Source organism: Ambystoma mexicanum, chromosome 5q (assembly GCF_040938575.1).
Source record: "Ambystoma mexicanum isolate Mex_15411 chromosome 5q, UKY_AmexF1_1, whole genome shotgun sequence".
Classification (NCBI taxonomy): domain Eukaryota; kingdom Metazoa; phylum Chordata; class Amphibia; order Caudata; family Ambystomatidae; genus Ambystoma; species Ambystoma mexicanum.
In genome coordinates this window covers 152,339,123-152,361,108 of record NC_090933.1, presented here as the reverse complement: position 1 = coordinate 152,361,108, position 21,986 = coordinate 152,339,123, and positions in this window count along the sequence as shown.

The window sequence follows — 21,986 nt, the reverse complement described above, 5'->3', positions numbered from 1 at the left end:
TGGTCAGAGTGCTGATTTGGACTGGAGGCTTCAGGTGGGAAAGGCAGCCCTCATGGACCTGGAAAATCACCTCATCCCTCCTGAAGTCACAAGTCACATCTTCCTTACCATAGGGGCAGGAAGTGTACACCAGGAAGTTCCCCCCATGCCGGGTAAAAATCCTGTCTGGTGTTGTATTGTCCTCACTGTCACTGTCAAAACAGTCCTTGGGGATTGGTCCTAACAGTTCATTTACTAAGTCGATGGAAAAATGTCGGTCATCAACCGCCATTCCAATAATGGTGCCTGCGGCTAGAGTCATACTCTTTAAGTCGCTGTTATCCACCTCTATTAGAATGGTGTCATGTTCTATGTTGACTAATGGAGTTGGGTTTACCCCCAACCCTTGCTGTTGGAGAGAAGCATTTAGATGTATGTAAGCATCAGGGTTTTTCAACTCTTGTCCCCTTTTAACTTTCACTTCCAGGGAGAATTGACGGGTCCTTCCTGGGATGGTGACTTCCTCTTTAACCTGAATTTCAACTGCATAAGGTAGCAATTGAGCTGACCTAAATGCTTTTTCTGGATCATCAAAGCCCATGTGATTATCCGCTAATCGGGACCAAGCTTTGAAGTTTATTAGGTCCAAACTAATGGCAAAGCGATTGAGAATGTCACTGCCTAAGTAAAAGGCGGCAGTGACATCTCGCACGACCCAACAATTGTGGACTATGCTCTTGTTGCCAATGGAGATTTTGAGCATACACCTGCTTGGCAGGAGATGTTTGGAATTAGGTGCTTCCAGGTCCATTTCCCATTTGTCTATCAGTTTGAATGTGGGAACGGCTGGGTCTTTTGGGAGTTGGCAGAACATGGCTTCGCTGATGAAGCTCTTACCATTGTTCACGCACACTCGAGCATGAACAGAGTCCTTCCCATCATTTAACTGAACAGGGATGAACAACTGCTCTCCAATTTGCTGAATATCAGCCAGGCTCTGAGCTGATTTCACATCTTTCTGGACTATAGGAGTGGGAGTTTCTGATTGTGGATTAGTATAGAATCTCAGAGTGTTTCCTTCCAGCGTGGAGTACCACTTTAGACTGGAAGGAAGGTTGATTTTCAGAAATAGAGAGGAACCTCCACCACCAGTCTCTTGTCCTACTGCTATTACTGTCATGTCTGGAATTTGGCTATTCTGGAAGTGAAATTCTACTTGGTCAGATTTTTGTTCAACCATGTGGCAGGTGCCGTTTAAACTAACATGGTTGACACTCTGTTTTAATTTTATTGGTCGGCTAGTCTGGGTCCAGAGGACCTTGTTTACGCAATCTATTAGGGGTGACAACCTTCTCAGGAGATCATTCCCTAGTAAACAAGGGGTGCCCTCTGGGGTCACAACTATGACCGGGTGTTTCAACTTGTGTCGCCCAATTTTAATGTCCAAATCTGCCGTCCCCTCGACGGGAATTTCCTTCCCGTCAAAGTTCTGCAGTTGTCCAGGAAGAGAGGTGAGAGGAATTTGGTAATTCTCTCCCCTTCCTGCATTCAGTTCATCAAAGGCCCTTCTGGACAGAAGGGTAGCTTGAGATCCCGTGTCCACCAGTGCCAAAATTGTACCCTGCCCCTGTACTTGTACCGGGGCATAGTATCTTCCCTCCTTCTCCTCAAGGGGGCACAGATAATGCACATTTTTGGACAACTGGTGGGCTAACTTTCTGGTTTTGGACATTGCTAGCGAAGAGATTTGGGCAGAATTCTGTGGAGAGCCTTGGGAATCTGAAAGAAAAAGTTGGCAACTGGAGATCAGAGCCATTGTGGGTTCCCCTGGCTCCGGTTCTGGGCCGCCCCCCCCTTTTTGGAGGCAGTCACCAGGATGGGTTTGAACCAGGGGATTTTCTTGCTGTTGGTTCTGGGATGAGATGGTGGGTGGCGGTAGCTCAGTCTCCCCATCTCCCCAGTCTGGATTTGCATCCCTAGGGACCCATTTTTCTTTGGGAGGAGTTCCCCCCTCTCTGAAGGAGAAGATCCTTTTCCCAGGATCCTCTGAGGATCCCTCTCCCTCAAATTGGAAGATCTGTACCTCCTCCTCAAACTGAGTCTGTTTGGGTCTTTTGTTTCTCCTACCACCCCTCTGCTCCTTAGGAGGCAGACTTTCAGGGGCAAGAGATTTTGTTTCCGGTTCCTGGGTTTCCAGGGGCTGTTTACAAGTGAGGAAGGAAGCTTCCTCCAAGGCTTTACACCCCCCTTCCCCTTGTGCCTCCTCCCTGGGAACCGGTGAGTTATCGGGGTGCTGCCCCCGTCATTGTTCTGGGGCACCAGGTCCAGAGTTGGGTGCGTTCTGCGCCGGCATGCCGATCTGAGGGTTCTGCTGAGCCCTCAGTATGTGACCCAGATCCTGCGCCATGTTTTGAACCTGGCGCTCTAACTGGGAAACCCGCTCAGGCTGATACGGGGCCCTGTTTTCTCCCCTGGGCTGATCCCGGGAAGATTAGCTGTCCCTCCTCTGGTAATACCCCGGGTTGGGAAGATTTGGGTACCCCTCCACCCTTGGCCTCCCCTCACCCGGATTCAGTGGTCTGGGCTCAGGGAATTGGGGAAAGAAGGATGGATGGTTTTGGGGCTGAAAGTCGGGTGGATATCTGGGGAAAAAGTTCTGCCCAGGATTTGGAGAGTTTCTGCCCTCCGGTGGGAAGTTAGGAGGGAAGTTCCCTGGGTTAGGTGCTTGGCTGGATCCCCCCCCTTGGGCTGGAGGAGTCCACACATAACCCAGGATGGGTCTGTTTCCCTTGTAACAGGGACTTACATAATCAGGAGAGCGAGGGACCCCATTTGTGGGGCTGCCTCCCTGGCTCCCTGTCTGTGACTGGCCCGAGGACCTTCTGGGCCTAGCATTATTAGGTGCAGGTAGGTTTTTAGGCCCCCCCATCTCCAAATCTAAAACGGGGGTGACCTTTACCTCTGCCACCTTGGCAGCAGCAGGGATGCTGTTGGCTTTGGGGTTTTTCTGGGCATTACTTTTGCTATCTACTGGTTTCTGCACCTCATAGATCCGGGTAGCCTGTTCAATGACCCAGTCTAAAGATCTTTTCTCGTGAAAATCCCTCACGAGCTGGGTCATTATGTATTTGGGCAAGGCATGAAAAAATGTATTAATGAATTCTCTACTGTCTGTGCGCACCCTTCTGGTGGTCTGCGCAAAAGCACGCTTTAACTCCTGCACAAATTCTTGTGGGGCCTGATCCTCCCCACATTGTAAATTGTAGGCTGCCTTGCGAGCCTCTTGAGGATTTCTATGAATGGAAAAATGTTTCAAGATGGCCGCCTTATAGGTGGACCATCTTAAATGATTTTGGTCCTCCAGCCCCGCAAAGAAACTGGAGTATTCCGGGGAGAAGGTCCACTTTACATATTGAATACAGCTTTGGCTGTCCTTCAAATGGAAAGTCTCCATCATTTGTTCAAACAACTCTAAGTGCTCCCAAACAGAATACTTAGCGTTCTTATGGTAAGGCGTGATGACGCTCCTGATCGCCTTAATCTGCTTTAAGGGGTCCTTAAGCAAGGCCCTTTTTGCCTTATTGGCCTTTTTGGTTCGGGTAACCCTTGTCCATTCATCCTCTGACTCAGAGGCACTGCTCCCAGAGGTTCCTGTCTGCTCTTCCAGGTTTTCCCGGATTCTGTGAGCCTGGGAATGGCTGGCAGAATGTGGGGACCTGGTCTCCTGTGTCCTGCGCAGTTCAGAGGAGTCTTCAGATTCCTCCTTGCTGCCAGGATTTGCTGGGTACCCCCCCCACTGACCTAACTGGGCAGAGGTTTTCAGGATGCCCTTAAGGGGCCTACTCTCCTGGGGTTCCCCACTGAACTGTACTGTACTTGGGTGCCCATACCCGGATGCCCACCCCTCCATTCCTGAGTGGTACTGGCCTATGAGCCCCATACTTTTAGCTGGATAGTAATCTGCCATCCCTGTGGCCCTGTGCTCATGTGCGCCAGGGGACATGGGGGTGGTAGAGTCCAGGGACTGGGAGAGATGAAGGCCCCTGGTGTTAGGGCTCCTGAGGTTATGGTCAGGAGTCTCTCTTTCCCAGCGGACCTCATCTCTATCCGCCCCTGCTCCCTGTTGCAATGCAAGAGCCTGCATTTGTGCTTTCAGTTCCTCAGTCAAGGCCTTACTAGACTCTATCAGTCTCTCCTGCATCGCTACCTGTTGTTGGAGCCTATCATTGTGTTGACAGAGGGCCTCATTTTCCCTCTGTGCTTCCTGGTTGGTCCTGGAGAACTGGGCCAGTCTTTGCTGCAGGAGGTTTACCTCCTCAGTCCCATCCCTACTGGCCTGCTCCTTTCTTGCCAGAGCATCTTCCACTCTTCTGGTGTGCTCTACCAAGTTCTGGTTTTCTTTTTGGAGGTCACCCAGCCCCTGGAGGGCCAGGTGATTTTCTTCAATTTCCTTTTTTAAGTGGCAGACTTCCTGGCCTACAGTGTCTCTTTCCTGACTGAGAGCATGCATCTGTGCTGCCAGGTCGTCCCTCTGTCGTTGAAAGGCACCAGCTTTTTGGCGCTCCTCATCAAACTCTGCCTGGGTATCCAGGTCTTTCAGAATCAGTTTATTGCTCTCCTCTTTCTCTCTGTCTAGTTGGATTTGCAGGGTGGCTACCTGCTCTGTGCATGCCCTGTTGAAATTGATCTGTTGCTCCAACTTTTTCTGGTTCTGCAGTAAGGAGTCCAAACTGTCTTGGTGCTCCTTCTGCAGGGCCAGAAATCTGGTATCCTGGTCTGTCTTTTCCTGTTGTAGGATGCCCATATCCTCTTTTATTTTAATGATATATTGCCTACTATCATTTTCTGACTCCTGGCTCCTCTGCAGCCTCTGCTCAGAAGAGGCCAGATCAGATCGGGCCTTCTGTAATGCCAGCAGTTGCCTATTCGCCAGATCTTGGCCTTCAGCACATTTGTCCTGTATGGCTCCCATATGTAAATATAAATATGCCGCTACCCTGGCAATCTTATTGTGTTCATCTTTGGCTTTAGGAGCCATATATAGTTCACTCAGGGCCACATGTAATGGACCCTGATCTCTCCATAGGTCTGACCCTGTTTCAGTGACCTGTCGCGTGATGGCCTGCAACCAGGCATCCTGGCCCTGTTCAGTCCATTCACCTCTCACAAATAGTTTATGTAAGAGGTGCTCTCTGGCTATTTTCATGTCTACTAAGGTCGTCATTCTAGAGATTGGTCTCTGTCCTGACTTACAGAAATTTGTATTTTATTTTTGCAAAACAGACCTTTTTCTTAGAGCGTTCCTATGAGGAGTGCTTTACAGCGTAACACAGCGTGGTGATCCGACCGGATATGTGTATCTGGTCAGCTGGCACGCTGTATTAATCTGCACAAATGGTAGATCTAACCCAAACGTCCTGGACGAGCCCCCAATTTGTAGGAGGATTCAATTCAGCACTACAGCCAAGTCAACGCCTAGTCTAGAATACTGAATGAAAACCCTTATTGATATATCTTTATGTCCAGTTCATGCGTTCTGGATGACTACCCCTATATAACACCCCTCTCTCAGAATCCCCCTGACCCCACTGAGCCAAGAAGTAGTTCTGTTTTGCAAGTTAAAAGGTTTATTTGATAACTTAAACAATATATATTATATCACGCTTTATAATAAATTAATAATTGGATATCACACTTAATCTGGTATGATAAAGATTAACAACGGAGAATCTGACACTAGCACACTTCTAGATAATCACTAAGGAGTTGACATGAAATGGATAAGGTAGCAACAATACTTTTATGGTTTCAAATGGATGCAATGTGGAATGAAATGCAGTACGGAAAATAACGTGATAGGATTTCAGCAAAAGACAATGTAATCACTTTCTTGGACAATTCACCCCCCCCCTTTATGCAATGCAAGGAAATGGAAGGAAGGCACACAGTTCTCAGAAATGCAATCAAATGTGATTCAGTTCACCCCAGCAGCTTAGACTACAGACGTTGAAAACACAGGCCCAAATGCTTTTAAATGTGCTGGCAATGTAGAAAAAATATGCTAAATGCTTTTAATTCCCTCTAGGAGGTTCAGGGTGAGTGAAATCAAGTTAATATTAGTCCAGGCTCACTTTAGCAATGATGCAGGGATAGTTAGCAGGTTAAACAAATTTTTCTTTAACGGAAGGCAAGCAGCAGCAGATTTTTACACGTGAAGAAATTTGCAAATCGCGGCAAAATGTCAAATCGCGGCTAAATTTGCGAATGCGCCGAGCGCGATTACAGAGGAACTACAAGGACTATCACTATCGTTTTGGGGTCCTAAGACATCCTAGGATCTCAGCTTCCAGATGAAAGTTACTGCAAGTCTCTAGCACAAACGGTCACGGAGATATGAGTGATTAAATAAAGGTCGTTTTTCAGATTTGAAATTTTAAAGTTCAAAAAGACAAGTGCAGCTTGCAACTAGAAAATGACAAGTGACAGCTTTACAAATGACAGGTGACAGTTAGGAGACAGTTCTACTTAGATTAAAATAGGATTGAATTATATTATTTTAACTAAGAGATTGGTTCTGCACAGTTTTCTAGGTACTCACACTATATTCTTGAGTTAAATGGGCCTCGCCATGGATCTGGTCAGGTTTTAGACTGGACTCTGGTCTCTGCACTTCACAGTGATCTGGGTCAGCTCTCTTTCTGGATTCTGAAGATTGATGGATTTGAAGTCTGGATCTTTCTGCACAGCTTTCTCTAGAGATTGATGGAGGTAAAGTATGGATTTTCCAGCAGAGCGTCCCGCAGCAAATGGATTTGAAGGTCCCTATCTGTCCTGTCTCTCTGCTTTTATGTGTTTTGAAAATGGGTGTGTGTGAGCAGCATCACTAGCCAGCCCCTCTCCACTTATCATTGGCCAAGCTTTCATTTCTCCCCTGATTGGGGGAGCTAAGTTGTGTCAGAGTGATGTCATTTTACAGCCTGCAGAAAGTCCACTCCTCCTGTCAACTTACACACAAATCTAGATTTGAACCAAATACATATTTGCAGAGGTACATATTGTTTTAAAATCATATGCACCCATCATGCATTACAGGAGGTATACCCTGTTCAAACTCTGCTCTTCCTGGGGGCTTGCATTCAGAAATGGCAATATTTGCACCTTTTTAACTGGTTTGCAATATCGGACATTAACCCAAATTTACACACATGTGCGCAAGGAGTATGGACATTAGTTGATGAAGTGTCAGATTTTTCACATGCACACATTTTGAGTAATATCCTCTTTTCCGCTAAAACCCCCCTGAACATACCACCGGTTCTAAAAACCTCTTAAAATGTGGGCAGAAAAATCACAAGAATTATGGTATCATTTATAAAATTTTCACATGTCCGCTCTATGAGTTATTCATCTTTTTAGAGTTATGTTCTGGCCCCAAAGGGGTGTGGTTTTCCTCCAGCACAAGGTTGAATTTCTGTTTTTTCCAGTTCTGCCAAGCCAGCTTGCTCTCACAGGCAGTGCCCCTCCCCTTTGCTTCAGGAGGAAGCTACTTTTACGACATCTGCAATAAACCATCTGCCTGGGTCAGGACAGGGCTTTGTTCAGAGCTCCTGTATTCTGTGGGGGCTCCCCTTAATTCAATTATCAGAGAGATGGCATATCCTTAGTGTGGCCAGCAAAAGGCAGATAGGCCTGGGAACACAGCTGTGACTCAAGTTTCACTCCTGATGGGGGTGGCTGGTGGGCAGATTTCAGTTCCTTAAGCCAGGTTTCAGATAAAAGGTCACTTTTTGTTCCCCAGTTTAAGTCAAGACAATTTTTTACATATGCAGCTAGAATGCTGATTCTAAGTTTAAAACTATGACATTTAAACAATTGCAACCTATGTGACACTCAGAAGTAGGTCACTCAGTCAATTTAAACACTTAGATTTTTTTAGTGTCTTTCAGTCCACATTTACTTAAACTGCTGAAATCCACAGCTCAGCCAGTCTTGTTATAAACCTTCAAGTCACTTCAGAATATAACTTTACATTGGATCCACCTCTCAGTAAGTCTTTCTTTGGCATGTTTTGGGTTCATTTATTCAGTTTTCTACAAAAAAGTAAAATCTGGTGGTTTTAAAACGCCGGCTTTTGGATAGTGGTGAGTACTGGTACTGCACCCCTTTTTGGGATTTAAGAAAATGAATTCCCAACAGTTATGGGTTTGCTTTTGGCAATCAGCATTGCCATTCCCAATGGTTTCAGACTACTGTGTGGGTAGTCCAATGGTGGTTTTAGGCAGTGTCCTTCTGTGCCCATAACATCGGCAAAAATGAGTGGCAGCCTATTCTTCATGCATTTCCCTGTGCATTTTCTGGGAAGCTCTGGCCATCATGATGTTTTCATGTCAGTACTGCACAGTTTTGAGGTAGGGCTCGGATGCATGGGTAAATACATCCCACAAGCCCCCCTTCTTGCGGTGGCCATCTGATCCTTCACTGGTGGGAACCGCAAGATCTGGGATGTAGTTCTCATCTTCTTCCGGTGGATGGCCAGTTCAGCATCTCTTCCTCCATCCGGTACTGGTCGATCGGTTCTCCTCGCCGGTCCTGATGGGAATATTGGGCGGTACCCCGGGCCCCCTTGCGTCATCCTCCCAGTCTCCGGATCATCCTCCTTGGCCCGTCTCCAGGTTTTCTTTCTCCTAGGACGACAAAGGAAGAGCGGCAATACCTATTCATAGACATTTTTCCACCACTGTTGAGATAGTGGGGCAGCATATGCATTTCATCATAACGAAACATTACATTCTTATTTTGAAAAAAAAACAGTATAACGAAGAGACAGTTTCGTGCAAATCACAATATTTTAGAGACTAGATGTGGTATGTTTTATGATTGGAACTGAATTAGTCTGTGACAGTACCCGCTAGGATTCCAGAGGATTCCTCCAGTTGTTGCAGAGTGTGCCTGGGATGGCAACATTTCAACTGGTTTATGTGGACCCACTTGTCTTCCCCCGCTGCCAAAGGACCTTTGGGGATGTGGATTTTGTAGGCCACAGGGGAGATTTTGTCGATGATCTCAAAGGGTCCCTTCCATGTAGGCAAGAATTTCCGCTGTTTTGCCTGGTTTCTTTGGAAGTTGTATAGATAGACCCGATCTCCCACCTGATATTCCTTCCTGGAAGTTTTCAGGTCATAATTGGTCTTCATGCTATCAGCCGATCTTTCTAGATTCCGCTGAGCGTAAGCAAAAGCATGTTGGAGGTGTTTCCTTAAATTCTCCACATACTCATGAGTAGTGGAGGCATTTATCAGTGTCTGCTCTTGGGTCCTATAGAGCAAATGCTGCGGAAGCACCATCTTGCGCCCAGTCATCAACTCAAATGGTGACATTTTGGTTGCAGATGAAGGGGTAGATCTGATGGCCATTAGGACCAGAGGTAATCGGATATCCCAACTTGGCCGGAATTTATCAGAAACTTTTTTAAGATGCTCACAATGGTTCGGTTGTAGCGTTCCACTGCTCCAGAAGAAGCTGGTCTATAAGCAATATGCAGCTTTCTCTTGACCCCCAGTATCTCCCACATCTTTGTCATTACTTCACTGGTGAAGTGGCTACCCCTGTCTGACTCAATCCTTTGAGGTAGACCAAAACGGGAAAAGATGTGGTTAATCATCAAGGCAGCTGCTGTTTCTGCCTTGCAATTTGGGGCTGGGAGACATTCCACCCACTTGGTAAACAAGCATGTCACAGTCAACATGTACTTATTCCCCCTAGCAGAGCGAATCACAGGGCCTACAAAGTCGATTTGTAAATCTGACCATGGCAGTGTCATCCCCCTCTTTTGGAGAGGCGCACGGTGCGTGAGGGATGATGGCTGAAATTGTGCACACACAAGACACCCCTTCAAGTATTGGTCGAGGTCCTGCCCCATGTGTGGCCAGTATGCAACCTCTCTTAAAATTTCCAGTGTTGTGTGAAACCCCCTATGACCGGCGGTGGCCGCATCATGGGCGTGACTTAACATCAGGCTTCGGAATGAGGTAGGAACCACCCACTGATCGTGGCCAGCTTTGGATTTCCTTACCAACAAACCGTCTTGGATTCGGAACATTTTTGGACATTTCATCAACACTCTTAGGTCCTCTTTCCCAATGTAATCGGTATCCGTCAGGGGAAAGTTCTCATGGTCCTCAAGGTGCTGGTAAAACTTACCAATAATTGGATCCCCCTTCTGAGCTGTAATCAAATCAGCATCAGGGGTCTCCTTACCCCATTGTGCAATTGAAAGGTCGTTGTGAGCATTTGTCTGAGACCTAGTGATAGCAGTGACCTGGATTTCCCCCAACAGGGACTCAATCTCAATTAGATCCCCTTGGATGGCCTGGTTTTGGCCAGCTGATCAGCTAAGTCGTTTCCAGTTTTGTCTGGTCCCTCTACTTTGGAATGACCCTTGATCTTTTTCCAATAGATGGTCATCTCATTCGAGGTGACCAGATCATCAATGTTTTGGATCAACTTCCCATGTTTCAAGGGTTTGTTGTTAGCACATAACATGCCTCTGGTTTTCCAAATAACCAGGTGCTCCACGAACCCGTTCCGTACATAATCCGAATCTGTGATTATGACCAGTTCGTGGAGTTGATGCTGGACAGCAGTGAGGATGGCCTGATGCACAGCCATCAATTCTGCCACCTGACTACTTCGGGGACCAATTTTGTATCCAGCGGAGGGTTCTGGGAACTCATTCACCCATGCATTCCCTACACCGGCCACCAGTTCTTTCTCCCCGTCGTTGTCAACATGGAAAGAGCATCCATCCACATAGACAGTGGGCATTCCCTCACACTTGTCCTCTTCAAAGACTTTGTGTGGGGAATTAAGGTATGCCTCCGTGTTGTCCTTGATTTTTAGACTTTCATCCTCGAGACAGTTTTCTCTGGCACAATCATGCAAGTCAGCCAGACCTTGCGCGAGGGGACTCTTCTTGTTTTGGCCATATCGGACCTCCACAGGAAAGCCTTGCATTGACAGAATCCAGGAAGTAATTCGGGAATTACTCACATTTCCGGTCCGGATTCTATCACTTTGGAGATATTGCAGAGGCTGGTGTGGAGTCTCCACTATGATGTGTTCCCCCTGGATAAACGGGCGGTAATTCTTCAATGCCCACACCGTTGCTAGGAGTGCCTTCTCACAATCGTTGAATTTTTCCTCCACAGAGGATAAAGTTTTGCTCGCATAGGAGATTACTTTATTGACCTTGTCATGCTTTTGGTATAATACTGCCGTCAAGCACGTATTAGAGAACCCCGTCTCCAGGAAGAACTCCTTGTTTCTGACAGGGTAAGCTAGGCAAGGCGCTTGTGAGAGGCTTCTTTTGAGTTGTTTTACCGCCTCGGCTTGTTCTGGACCCCATTCCCACTTGACACCCCCCTTCAGGAGATGAATCAGGGGTCTGGTAATCTCTGCGTAGCCCTCAATGAACTTTCTGCTGTAATTAGTCAGTCCAAGAAGGCTCCTTAGTTCTCGCAGAGTTGTGGGGTCTTTCAGTTTCTGAAGTGCTTCCACTTTCTTTTCCTGGGGACAGAGGCCCTGAGGAGTAATCTCATGCCCCAAGAAATTAACACGGGTTCTACACCACTGTGCTTTCTGAAAGGAAAGTTTTGCTCCGGCGGCTTTCAACTGTGTCAGAACATAACGGATCTCCGCTATGTGTTCCTCCACAGTTGAGCTTTTGATGAGGACATCATCTACATAAGCCAGGTTACCCCTCGCACCCAGGTCGGGCATGGCCTTATGTAGGAAAATATTGAACTCATTACCGGAGTTGAGGTATCCGAAAGGAGTCCGGGTCCATGTGTACTGCTGGCCCCCAAAGGTAAAAGCCAGTTTGTATTGGTCCTCCCTACTGACAGGCACGGTCCAGTATCCATTGGTCAGGTCTATTGCAGTGAATACCTGTGACCCCTGAATCTGGGCCAGCCCTTGGTCGATGTAGGGCAGAGGCCATCGGGAAGTATGGACTCGTTTGATGAGCTCCCTAAGGTCAGCACAGAGTCTCCACTGGCCGTTCGGCTTCAATATTCCCAGCACCGGGTTATTGAAGGTGCTGTGGACTGGACGGATTATTCCCCTGGACTCAAGGTTCTTAATTATTTCAGTAAGGGACTCCATTGATGCGAGAGGCAAGCGATATTGCTTCACAAACACAGGAGTCATGCCAGGGTCCGTGGGGATTGTGGTTGTGTGGATGTCGGTGCGACCACAGTCAAATGAGTCTACCGCGAAGAGATCTTGGAAATCCAAGAAAACTTGTTTCAACTTTTGCTTTTGTTCCAGAGTTACACAGGCATCAGCTAGGTTGACTCTCTCTTCCACCATCTGCCTGAAGCCTGGAAAGACTTCTGGTTTGGCTAATTCAGCGGCCTCCTCCAGCTGGGTGGAGAAGTCCCTGGTCAGAGTGCTGATTTGGACTGGAGGCTTCAGGTGGGAAAGGCAGCCCTCATGGACCTGGAAAATCACCTCATCCCTCCTGAAGTCACAAGTCACATCTTCCTTACCATAGGGGCAGGAAGTGTACACCAGGAAGTTCCCCCCATGCCGGGTAAAAATCCTGTCTGGTGTTGTATTGTCCTCCCTGTCACTGTCAAAACAGTCCTTGGGGATTGGTCCTAACAGTTCATTTACTAAGTCGATGGAAAAATGTCGGTCATCAACCGCCATTCCAATAATGGTGCCTGCGGCTAGAGTCATACTCTTTAAGTCGCTGTTATCCACCTCTATTAGAATGGTGTCATGTTCTATGTTGACTAATGGAGTTGGGTTTACCCCCAACCCTTGCTGTTGGAGAGAAGCATTTAGATGTATGTAAGCATCAGGGTTTTTCAACTCTTGTCCCCTTTTAACTTTCACTTCCAGGGAGAATTGACGGGTCCTTCCTGGGATGGTGACTTCCTCTTTAACCTGAATTTCAACTGCATAAGGTAGCAATTGAGCTGACCTAAATGCTTTTTCTGGATCATCAAAGCCCATGGGATTATCCGCTAATCGGGACCAAGCTTTGAAGTTTATTAGGTCCAAACTAATGGCAAAGCGATTGAGAATGTCACTGCCTAAGTAAAAGGCGGCAGTGACATCTCGCACGACCCAACAATTGTGGACTATGCTCTTGTTGCCAATGGAGATTTTGAGCATACACCTGCTTGGCAGGAGATGTTTGGAATTAGGTGCTTCCAGGTCCATTTCCCATTTGTCTATCAGTTTGAATGTGGGAACGGCTGGGTCTTTTGGGAGTTGGCAGAACATGGCTTCGCTGATGAAGCTCTTACCATTGTTCACGCACACTCGAGCATGAACAGAGTCCTTCCCATCATTTAACTGAACAGGGATGAACAACTGCTCTCCAATTTGCTGAATATCAGCCAGGCTCTGAGCTGATTTCACATCTTTCTGGACTATAGGAGTGGGAGTTTCTGATTGTGGATTAGTATAGAATCTCAGAGTGTTTCCTTCCAGCGTGGAGTACCACTTTAGACTGGAAGGAAGGTTGATTTTCAGAAATAGAGAGGAACCTCCACCACCAGTCTCTTGTCCTACTGCTATTACTGTCATGTCTGGAATTTGGCTATTCTGGAAGTGAAATTCTACTTGGTCAGATTTTTGTTCAACCATGTGGCAGGTGCCGTTTAAACTAACATGGTTGACACTCTGTTTTAATTTTATTGGTCGGCTAGTCTGGGTCCAGAGGACCTTGTTTACGCAATCTATTAGGGGTGACAACCTTCTCAGGAGGTCATTCCCTAGTAAACAAGGGGTGCCCTCTGGGGTCACAACTATGACCGGGTGTTTCAACTTGTGTCGCCCAATTTTAATGTCCAAATCTGCCGTCCCCTCGACGGGAATTTCCTTCCCGTCAAAGTTCTGCAGTTGTCCAGGAAGAGAGGTGAGAGGAATTTGGTAATTCTCTCCCCTTCCTGCATTCAGTTCATCAAAGGCCCTTCTGGACAGAAGGGTAGCTTGAGATCCCGTGTCCACCAGTGCCAAAATTGTACCCTGCCCCTGTACTTGTACCGGGGCATAGTATCTTCCCTCCTTCTCCTCAAGGGGGCACAGATAATGCACATTTTTGGACAACTGGTGGGCTAACTTTCTGGTTTTGGACATTGCTAGCGAAGAGATTTGGGCAGAATTCTGTGGAGAGCCTTGGGAATCTGAAAGAAAAAGTTGGCAACTGGAGATCAGAGCCATTGTGGGTTCCCCTGGCTCCGGTTCTGGGCCGCCCCCCCCTTTTTGGAGGCAGTCACCAGGATGGGTTTGAACCAGGGGATTTTCTTGCTGTTGGTTCTGGGATGAGATGGTGGGCGGCGGTAGCTCAGTCTCCCCATCTCCCCAGTCTGGATTTGCATCCCTAGGGACCCATTTTTCTTTGGGAGGAGTTCCCCCCTCTCTGAAGGAGAAGATCCTTTTCCCAGGATCCTCTGAGGATCCCTCTCCCTCAAATTGGAAGATCTGTACCTCCTCCTCAAACTGAGTCTGTTTGGGTCTTTTGTTTCTCCTACCACCCCTCTGCTCCTTAGGAGGCAGACTTTCAGGGGCAAGAGATTTTGTTTCCGGTTCCTGGGTTTCCAGGGGCTGTTTACAAGTGAGGAAGGAAGCTTCCTCCAAGGCTTTACACCCCCCTTCCCCTTGTGCCTCCTCCCTGGGAACCGGTGAGTTATCGGGGTGCTGCCCCCGTCATTGTTCTGGGGCACCAGGTCCAGAGTTGGGTGCGTTCTGCGCCGGCATGCCGATCTGAGGGTTCTGCTGAGCCCTCAGTATGTGACCCAGATCCTGCGCCATGTTTTGAACCTGGCGCTCTAACTGGGAAACCCGCTCAGGCTGATACGGGGCCCTGTTTTCTCCCCTGGGCTGATCCCGGGAAGATTAGCTGTCCCTCCTCTGGTAATACCCCGGGTTGGGAAGATTTGGGTACCCCTCCACCCTTGGCCTCCCCTCACCCGGATTCAGTGGTCTGGGCTCAGGGAATTGGGGAAAGAAGGATGGATGGTTTTGGGGCTGAAAGTCGGGTGGATATCTGGGGAAAAAGTTCTGCCCAGGATTTGGAGAGTTTCTGCCCTCCGGTGGGAAGTTAGGAGGGAAGTTCCCTGGGTTAGGTGCTTGGCTGGATCCCCCCCCTTGGGCTGGAGGAGTCCACACATAACCCAGGATGGGTCTGTTTCCCTTGTAACAGGGACTTACATAATCAGGAGAGCGAGGGACCCCATTTGTGGGGCTGCCTCCCTGGCTCCCTGTCTGTGACTGGCCCGAGGACCTTCTGGGCCTAGCATTATTAGGTGCAGGTAGGTTTTTAGGCCCCCCCATCTCCAAATCTAAAACGGGGGTGACCTTTACCTCTGCCACCTTGGCAGCAGCAGGGATGCTGTTGGCTTTGGGGTTTTTCTGGGCATTACTTTTGCTATCTACTGGTTTCTGCACCTCATAGATCCGGGTAGCCTGTTCAATGACCCAGTCTAAAGATCTTTTCTCGTGAAAATCCCTCACGAGCTGGGTCATTATGTATTTGGGCAAGGCATGAAAAAATGCATTAATGAATTCTCTACTGTCTGTGCGCACCCTTCTGGTGGTCTGCGCAAAAGCACGCTTTAACTCCTGCACAAATTCTTGTGGGGCCTGATCCTCCCCACATTGTAAATTGTAGGCTGCCTTGCGAGCCTCTTGAGGATTTCTATGAATGGAAAAATGTTTCAAGATGGCCGCCTTATAGGTGGACCATCTTAAATGATTTTGGTCCTCCAGCCCCGCAAAGAAACTGGAGTATTCCGGGGAGAAGGTCCACTTTACATATTGAATACAGCTTTGGCTGTCCTTCAAATGGAAAGTCTCCATCATTTGTTCAAACAACTCTAAGTGCTCCCAAACAGAATACTTAGCGTTCTTATGGTAAGGCGTGATGACGCTCCTGATCGCCTTAATCTGCTTTAAGGGGTCCTTAAGCAAGGCCCTTTTTGCCTTATTGGCCTTTTTGGTTCGGGTAACCCTTGTCCATTCATCCTCTGACTCAGAGGCACTGCTCCCAGAGGTTCCTGTCTGCTCTTCCAGGTTTTCCCGGATTCTGCGAGCCTGGGAATGGCTGGCAGAATGTGGGGACCTGGTCTCCTGTGTCCTGCGCAGTTCAGAGGAGTCTTCAGATTCCTCCTTGCTGCCAGGATTTGCTGGGTACCCCCCCCACTGACCTAACTGGGCAGAGGTTTTCAGGATGCCCTTAAGGGGCCTACTCTCCTGGGGTTCCCCACTGAACTGTACTGTACTTGGGTGCCCATACCCGGATGCCCACCCCTCCATTCCTGAGTGGTACTGGCCTATGAGCCCCATACTTTTAGCTGGATAGTAATCTGCCATCCCTGTGGCCCTGTGCTCATGTGCGCCAGGGGACATGGGGGTGGTAGAGTCCAGGGACTGGGAGAGATGAAGGCCCCTGGTGTTAGGGCTCCTGAGGTTATGGTCAGGAGTCTCTCTTTCCCAGCGGACCTCATCTCTATCCGCCCCTGCTCCCTGTTGCAATGCAAGAGCCTGCATTTGTGCTTTCAGTTCCTCAGTCAAGGCCTTACTAGACTCTATCAGTCTCTCCTGCATCGCTACCTGTTGTTGGAGCCTATCATTGTGTTGACAGAGGGCCTCATTTTCCCTCTGTGCTTCCTGGTTGGTCCTGGAGAACTGGGCCAGTCTTTGCTGCAGGAGGTTTACCTCCTCAGTCCCATCCCTACTGGCCTGCTCCTTTCTTGCCAGAGCATCTTCCACTCTTCTGGTGTGCTCTACCAAGTTCTGGTTTTCTTTTTGGAGGTCACCCAGCCCCTGGAGGGCCAGGTGATTTTCTTCAATTTCCTTTTTTAAGTGGCAGACTTCCTGGCCTACAGTGTCTCTTTCCTGACTGAGAGCCTGCATCTGTGCTGCCAGGTCGTCCCTCTGTCGTTGAAAGGCACCAGCTTTTTGGCGCTCCTCATCAAACTCTGCCTGGGTATCCAGGTCTTTCAGAATCAGTTTATTGCTCTCCTCTTTCTCTCTGTCTAGTTGGATTTGCAGGGTGGCTACCTGCTCTGTGCATGCCCTGTTGAAATTGATCTGTTGCTCCAACTTTTTCTGGTTCTGCAGTAAGGAGTCCAAACTGTCTTGGTGCTCCTTCTGCAGGGCCAGAAATCTGGTATCCTGGTCTGTCTTTTCCTGTTGTAGGATGCACATATCCTCTTTTATTTTAATGATATATTGCCTACTATCATTTTCTGACTCCTGGCTCCTCTGCAGCCTCTGCTCAGAAGAGGCCAGATCAGATCGGGCCTTCTGTAATGCCAGCAGTTGCCTATTCGCCAGATCTTGGCCTTCAGCACATTTGTCCTGTATGGCTCCCATATGTAAATATAAATATGCCGCTACCCTGGCAATCTTATTGTGTTCATCTTTGGCTTTAGGAGCCATATATAGTTCACTCAGGGCCACATGTAATGGACCCTGATCTCTCCATAGGTCTGACCCTGTTTCAGTGACCTGTCGCGTGATGGCCTGCAACCAGGCATCCTGGCCCTGTTCAGTCCATTCACCTCTCACAAATAGTTTATGTAAGAGGTGCTCTCTGGCTATTTTCATGTCTACTAAGGTCGTCATTCTAGAGATTGGTCTCTGTCCTGACTTACAGAAATTTGTATTTTATTTTTGCAAAACAGACCTTTTTCTTAGAGCGTTCCTATGAGGAGTGCTTTACAGCGTAACACAGCGTGGTGATCCGACCGGATATGTGTATCTGGTCAGCTGGCACGCTGTATTAATCTGCACAAATGGTAGATCTAACCCAAACGTCCTGGACGAGCCCCCAATTTGTAGGAGGATTCAATTCAGCACTACAGCCAAGTCAACGCCTAGTCTAGAATACTGAATGAAAACCCTTATTGATATATCTTTATGTCCAGTTCATGCGTTCTGGATGACTACCCCTATATAACACCCCTCTCTCAGAATCCCCCTGACCCCACTGAGCCAAGAAGTAGTTCTGTTTTGCAAGTTAAAAGGTTTATTTGATAACTTAAACAATATATATTATATCACGCTTTATAATAAATTAATAATTGGATATCACACTTAATCTGGTATGATAAAGATTAACAACGGAGAATCTGACACTAGCACACTTCTTGATAATCACTAAGGAGTTGACATGAAATGGATAAGGTAGCAACAATACTTTTATGGTTTCAAATGGATGCAATGTGGAATGAAATGCAGTACGGAAAATAACGTGATAGGATTTCAGCAAAAGACAATGTAATCACTTTCTTGGACAATTCACCCCCCCCCTTTATGCAATGCAAGGAAATGGAAGGAAGGCACACAGTTCTCAGAAATGCAATCAAATGTGATTCAGTTCACCCCAGCAGCTTAGACTACAGACGTTGAAAACACAGGCCCAAATGCTTTTAAATGTGCTGGCAATGTAGAAAAAATATGCTAAATGCTTTTAATTCCCTCTAGGAGGTTCAGGGTGAGTGAAATCAAGTTAATATTAGTCCAGGCTCACTTTAGCAATGATGCAGGGATAGTTAGCAGGTTAAACAAATTTTTCTTTAACGGAAGGCAAGCAGCAGCAGATTTTTACACGTGAAGAAATTTGCAAATCGCGGCAAAATGTCAAATCGCGGCTAAATTTGCGAATGCGCCGAGCGCGATTACAGAGGAACTACAAGGACTATCACTATCGTTTTGGGGTCCTAAGACATCCTAGGATCTCAGCTTCCAGATGAAAGTTACTGCAAGTCTCTAGCACAAACGGTCACGGAGATATGAGCGATTAAATAAAGGTCGTTTTTCAGATTTGAAATTTTAAAGTTCAAAAAGACAAGTGCAGCTTGCAACTAGAAAATGACAAGTGACAGCTTTACAAATGACAGGTGACAGTTAGGAGACAGTTCTACTTAGATTAAAATAGGATTGAATTATATTATTTTAACTAAGAGATTGGTTCTGCACAGTTTTCTAGGTACTCAAACTATATTCTTGAGTTAAATGGGCCTCGCCATGGATCTGGTCAGGTTTTAGACTGGACTCTGGTCTCTGCACTTCACAGTGATCTGGGTCAGCTCTCTTTCTGGATTCTGAAGATTGATGGATTTGAAGTCTGGATCTTTCTGCACAGCTTTCTCTAGAGATTGATGGAGGTAAAGTATGGATTTTCCAGCAGAGCGTCCCGCAGCAAATGGATTTGAAGGTCCCTATCTGTCCTGTCTCTCTGCTTTTATGTGTTTTGAAAATGGGTGTGTGTGAGCAGCATCACTAGCCAGCCCCTCTCCACTTATCATTGGCCAAGCTTTCATTTCTCCCCTGATTGGGGGAGCTAAGTTGTGTCAGAGTGATGTCATTTTACAGCCTGCAGAAAGTCCACTCCTCCTGTCAACTTACACACAAATCTAGATTTGAACCAAATACATATTTGCAGAGGTACATATTGTTTTAAAATCATATGCACCCATCATGCATTACAGGAGGTATACCCTGTTCAAACTCTGCTCTTCCTGGGGGCTTGCATTCAGAAATGGCAATATTTGCACCTTTTTAACTGGTTTGCAATATCGGACATTAACCCAAATTTACACACATGTGCGCAAGGAGTATGGACATTAGTTGATGAAGTGTCAGATTTTTCACATGCACACATTTTGAGTAATATCCTCTTTTCCGCTAAAACCCCCCTGAACATACCACCGGTTCTAAAAACCTCTTAAAATGTGGGCAGAAAAATCACAAGAATTATGGTATCATTTATAAAATTTTCACATGTCCGCTCTATGAGTTATTCATCTTTTTAGAGTTATGTTCTGGCCCCAAAGGGGTGTGGTTTTCCTCCAGCACAAGGTTGAATTTCTGGTTTTTCCAGTTCTGCCAAGCCAGCTTGCTCTCACAGGCAGTGTCCCTCCCCTTTGCTTCAGGAGGAAGCTACTTTTACGACATCTGCAATAAACCATCTGCCTGGGTCAGGACAGGGCTTTGTTCAGAGCTCCTGTATTCTGTGGGGGCTCCCCTTAATTCAATTATCAGAGAGATGGCATATCCTTAGTGTGGCCAGCAAAAGGCAGATAGGCCTGGGAACACAGCTGTGACTCAAGTTTCACTCCTGATGGGGGTGGCTGGTGGGCAGATTTCAGTTCCTTAATCCAGGTTTCAGATAAAAGGTCACTTTTTGTTCCCCAGTTTAAGTCAAGACAATTTTTTACATATGCAGCTAGAATGCTGATTCTAAGTTTAAAACTATGACATTTAAACAATTGCAACCTATGTGACACTCAGAAGTAGGTCACTCAGTCAATTTAAACACTTAGATTTTTTTAGTGTCTTTCAGTCCACATTTACTTAAACTGCTGAAATCCACAGCTCAGCCAGTCTTGTTATAAACCTTCAAGTCACTTCAGAATATAACTTTACATTGGATCCACCTCTCAGTAAGTCTTTCTTTGGCATGTTTTGGGTTCATTTATTCAGTTTTCTACAAAAAAGTAAAATCTGGTGGTTTTAAAACGCCGGCTTTTGGATAGTGGTGAGTACTGGTACTGCACCCCTTTTTGGGATTTAAGAAAATGAATTCCCAACAGTTATGGGTTTGCTTTTGGCAATCAGCATTGCCATTCCCAATGGTTTCAGACTACTGTGTGGGTAGTCCAATGGTGGTTTTAGGCAGTGTCCTTCTTTGCCCATAACATCGGCAAAAATGAGTGGCAGCCTATTCTTCATGCATTTCCCTGTGCATTTTCTGGGAAGCTCTGGCCATCATGATGTTTTCATGTCAGTACTGCACAGTTTTGAGGTAGGGCTTGGATGCATGGGTAAATACATCCCACAAGCCCCCCTTCTTGCGGTGGCCATCTGATCCTTCACTGGTGGGAACCGCAAGATCTGGGATGTAGTTCTCATCTTCTTCCGGTGGATGGCCAGTTCAGCATCTCTTCCTCCATCCGGTACTGGTCGATCGGTTCTCCTCGCCGGTCCTGATGGGAATATTGGGCGGTACCCCGGGCCCCCTTGCGTCATCCTCCCAGTCTCCGGATCATCCTCCTTGGCCCGTCTCCAGGTTTTCTTTCTCCTAGGACGACAAAGGAAGAGCGGCAATACCTATTCATAGACATTTTTCCACCACTGTTGAGATAGTGGGGCAGCATATGCATTTCATCATAACGAAACATTACATTCTTATTTTGAAAAAAAAACAGTATAACGAAGAGACAGTTTCGTGCAAATCACAATATTTTAGAGACTAGATGTGGTATGTTTTATGATTGGAACTGAATTAGTCTGTGACAGTACCCGCTAGGATTCCAGAGGATTCCTCCAGTTGTTGCAGAGTGTGCCTGGGATGGCAACATTTCAACTGGTTTATGTGGACCCACTTGTCTTCCCCCGCTGCCAAAGGACCTTTGGGGATGTGGATTTTGTAGGCCACAGGGGAGATTTTGTCGATGATCTCAAAGGGTCCCTTCCATGTAGGCAAGAATTTCCGCTGTTTTGCCTGGTTTCTTTGGAAGTTGTATAGATAGACCCGATCTCCCACCTGATATTCCTTCCTGGAAGTTTTCAGGTCATAATGGGTCTTCATGCTATCAGCCGATCTTTCTAGATTCCGCTGAGCGTAAGCAAAAGCATGTTGGAGGTGTTTCCTTAAATTCTCCACATACTCATGAGTAGTGGAGGCATTTATCAGTGTCTGCTCTTGGGTCCTATAGAGCAAATGCTGCGGAAGCACCATCTTGCGCCCAGTCATCAACTCAAATGGTGACATTTTGGTTGCAGATGAAGGGGTAGATCTGATGGCCATTAGGACCAGAGGTAATCGGATATCCCAACTTGGCCGGAATTTATCACAAACTTTTTTAAGATGCTCACAATGGTTCGGTTGTAGGGTTCCACTGCTCCAGAAGAAGCTGGTCTATAAGCAATATGCAGCTTTCTCTTGACCCCCAGTATCTCCCACATCTTTGTCATTACTTCAC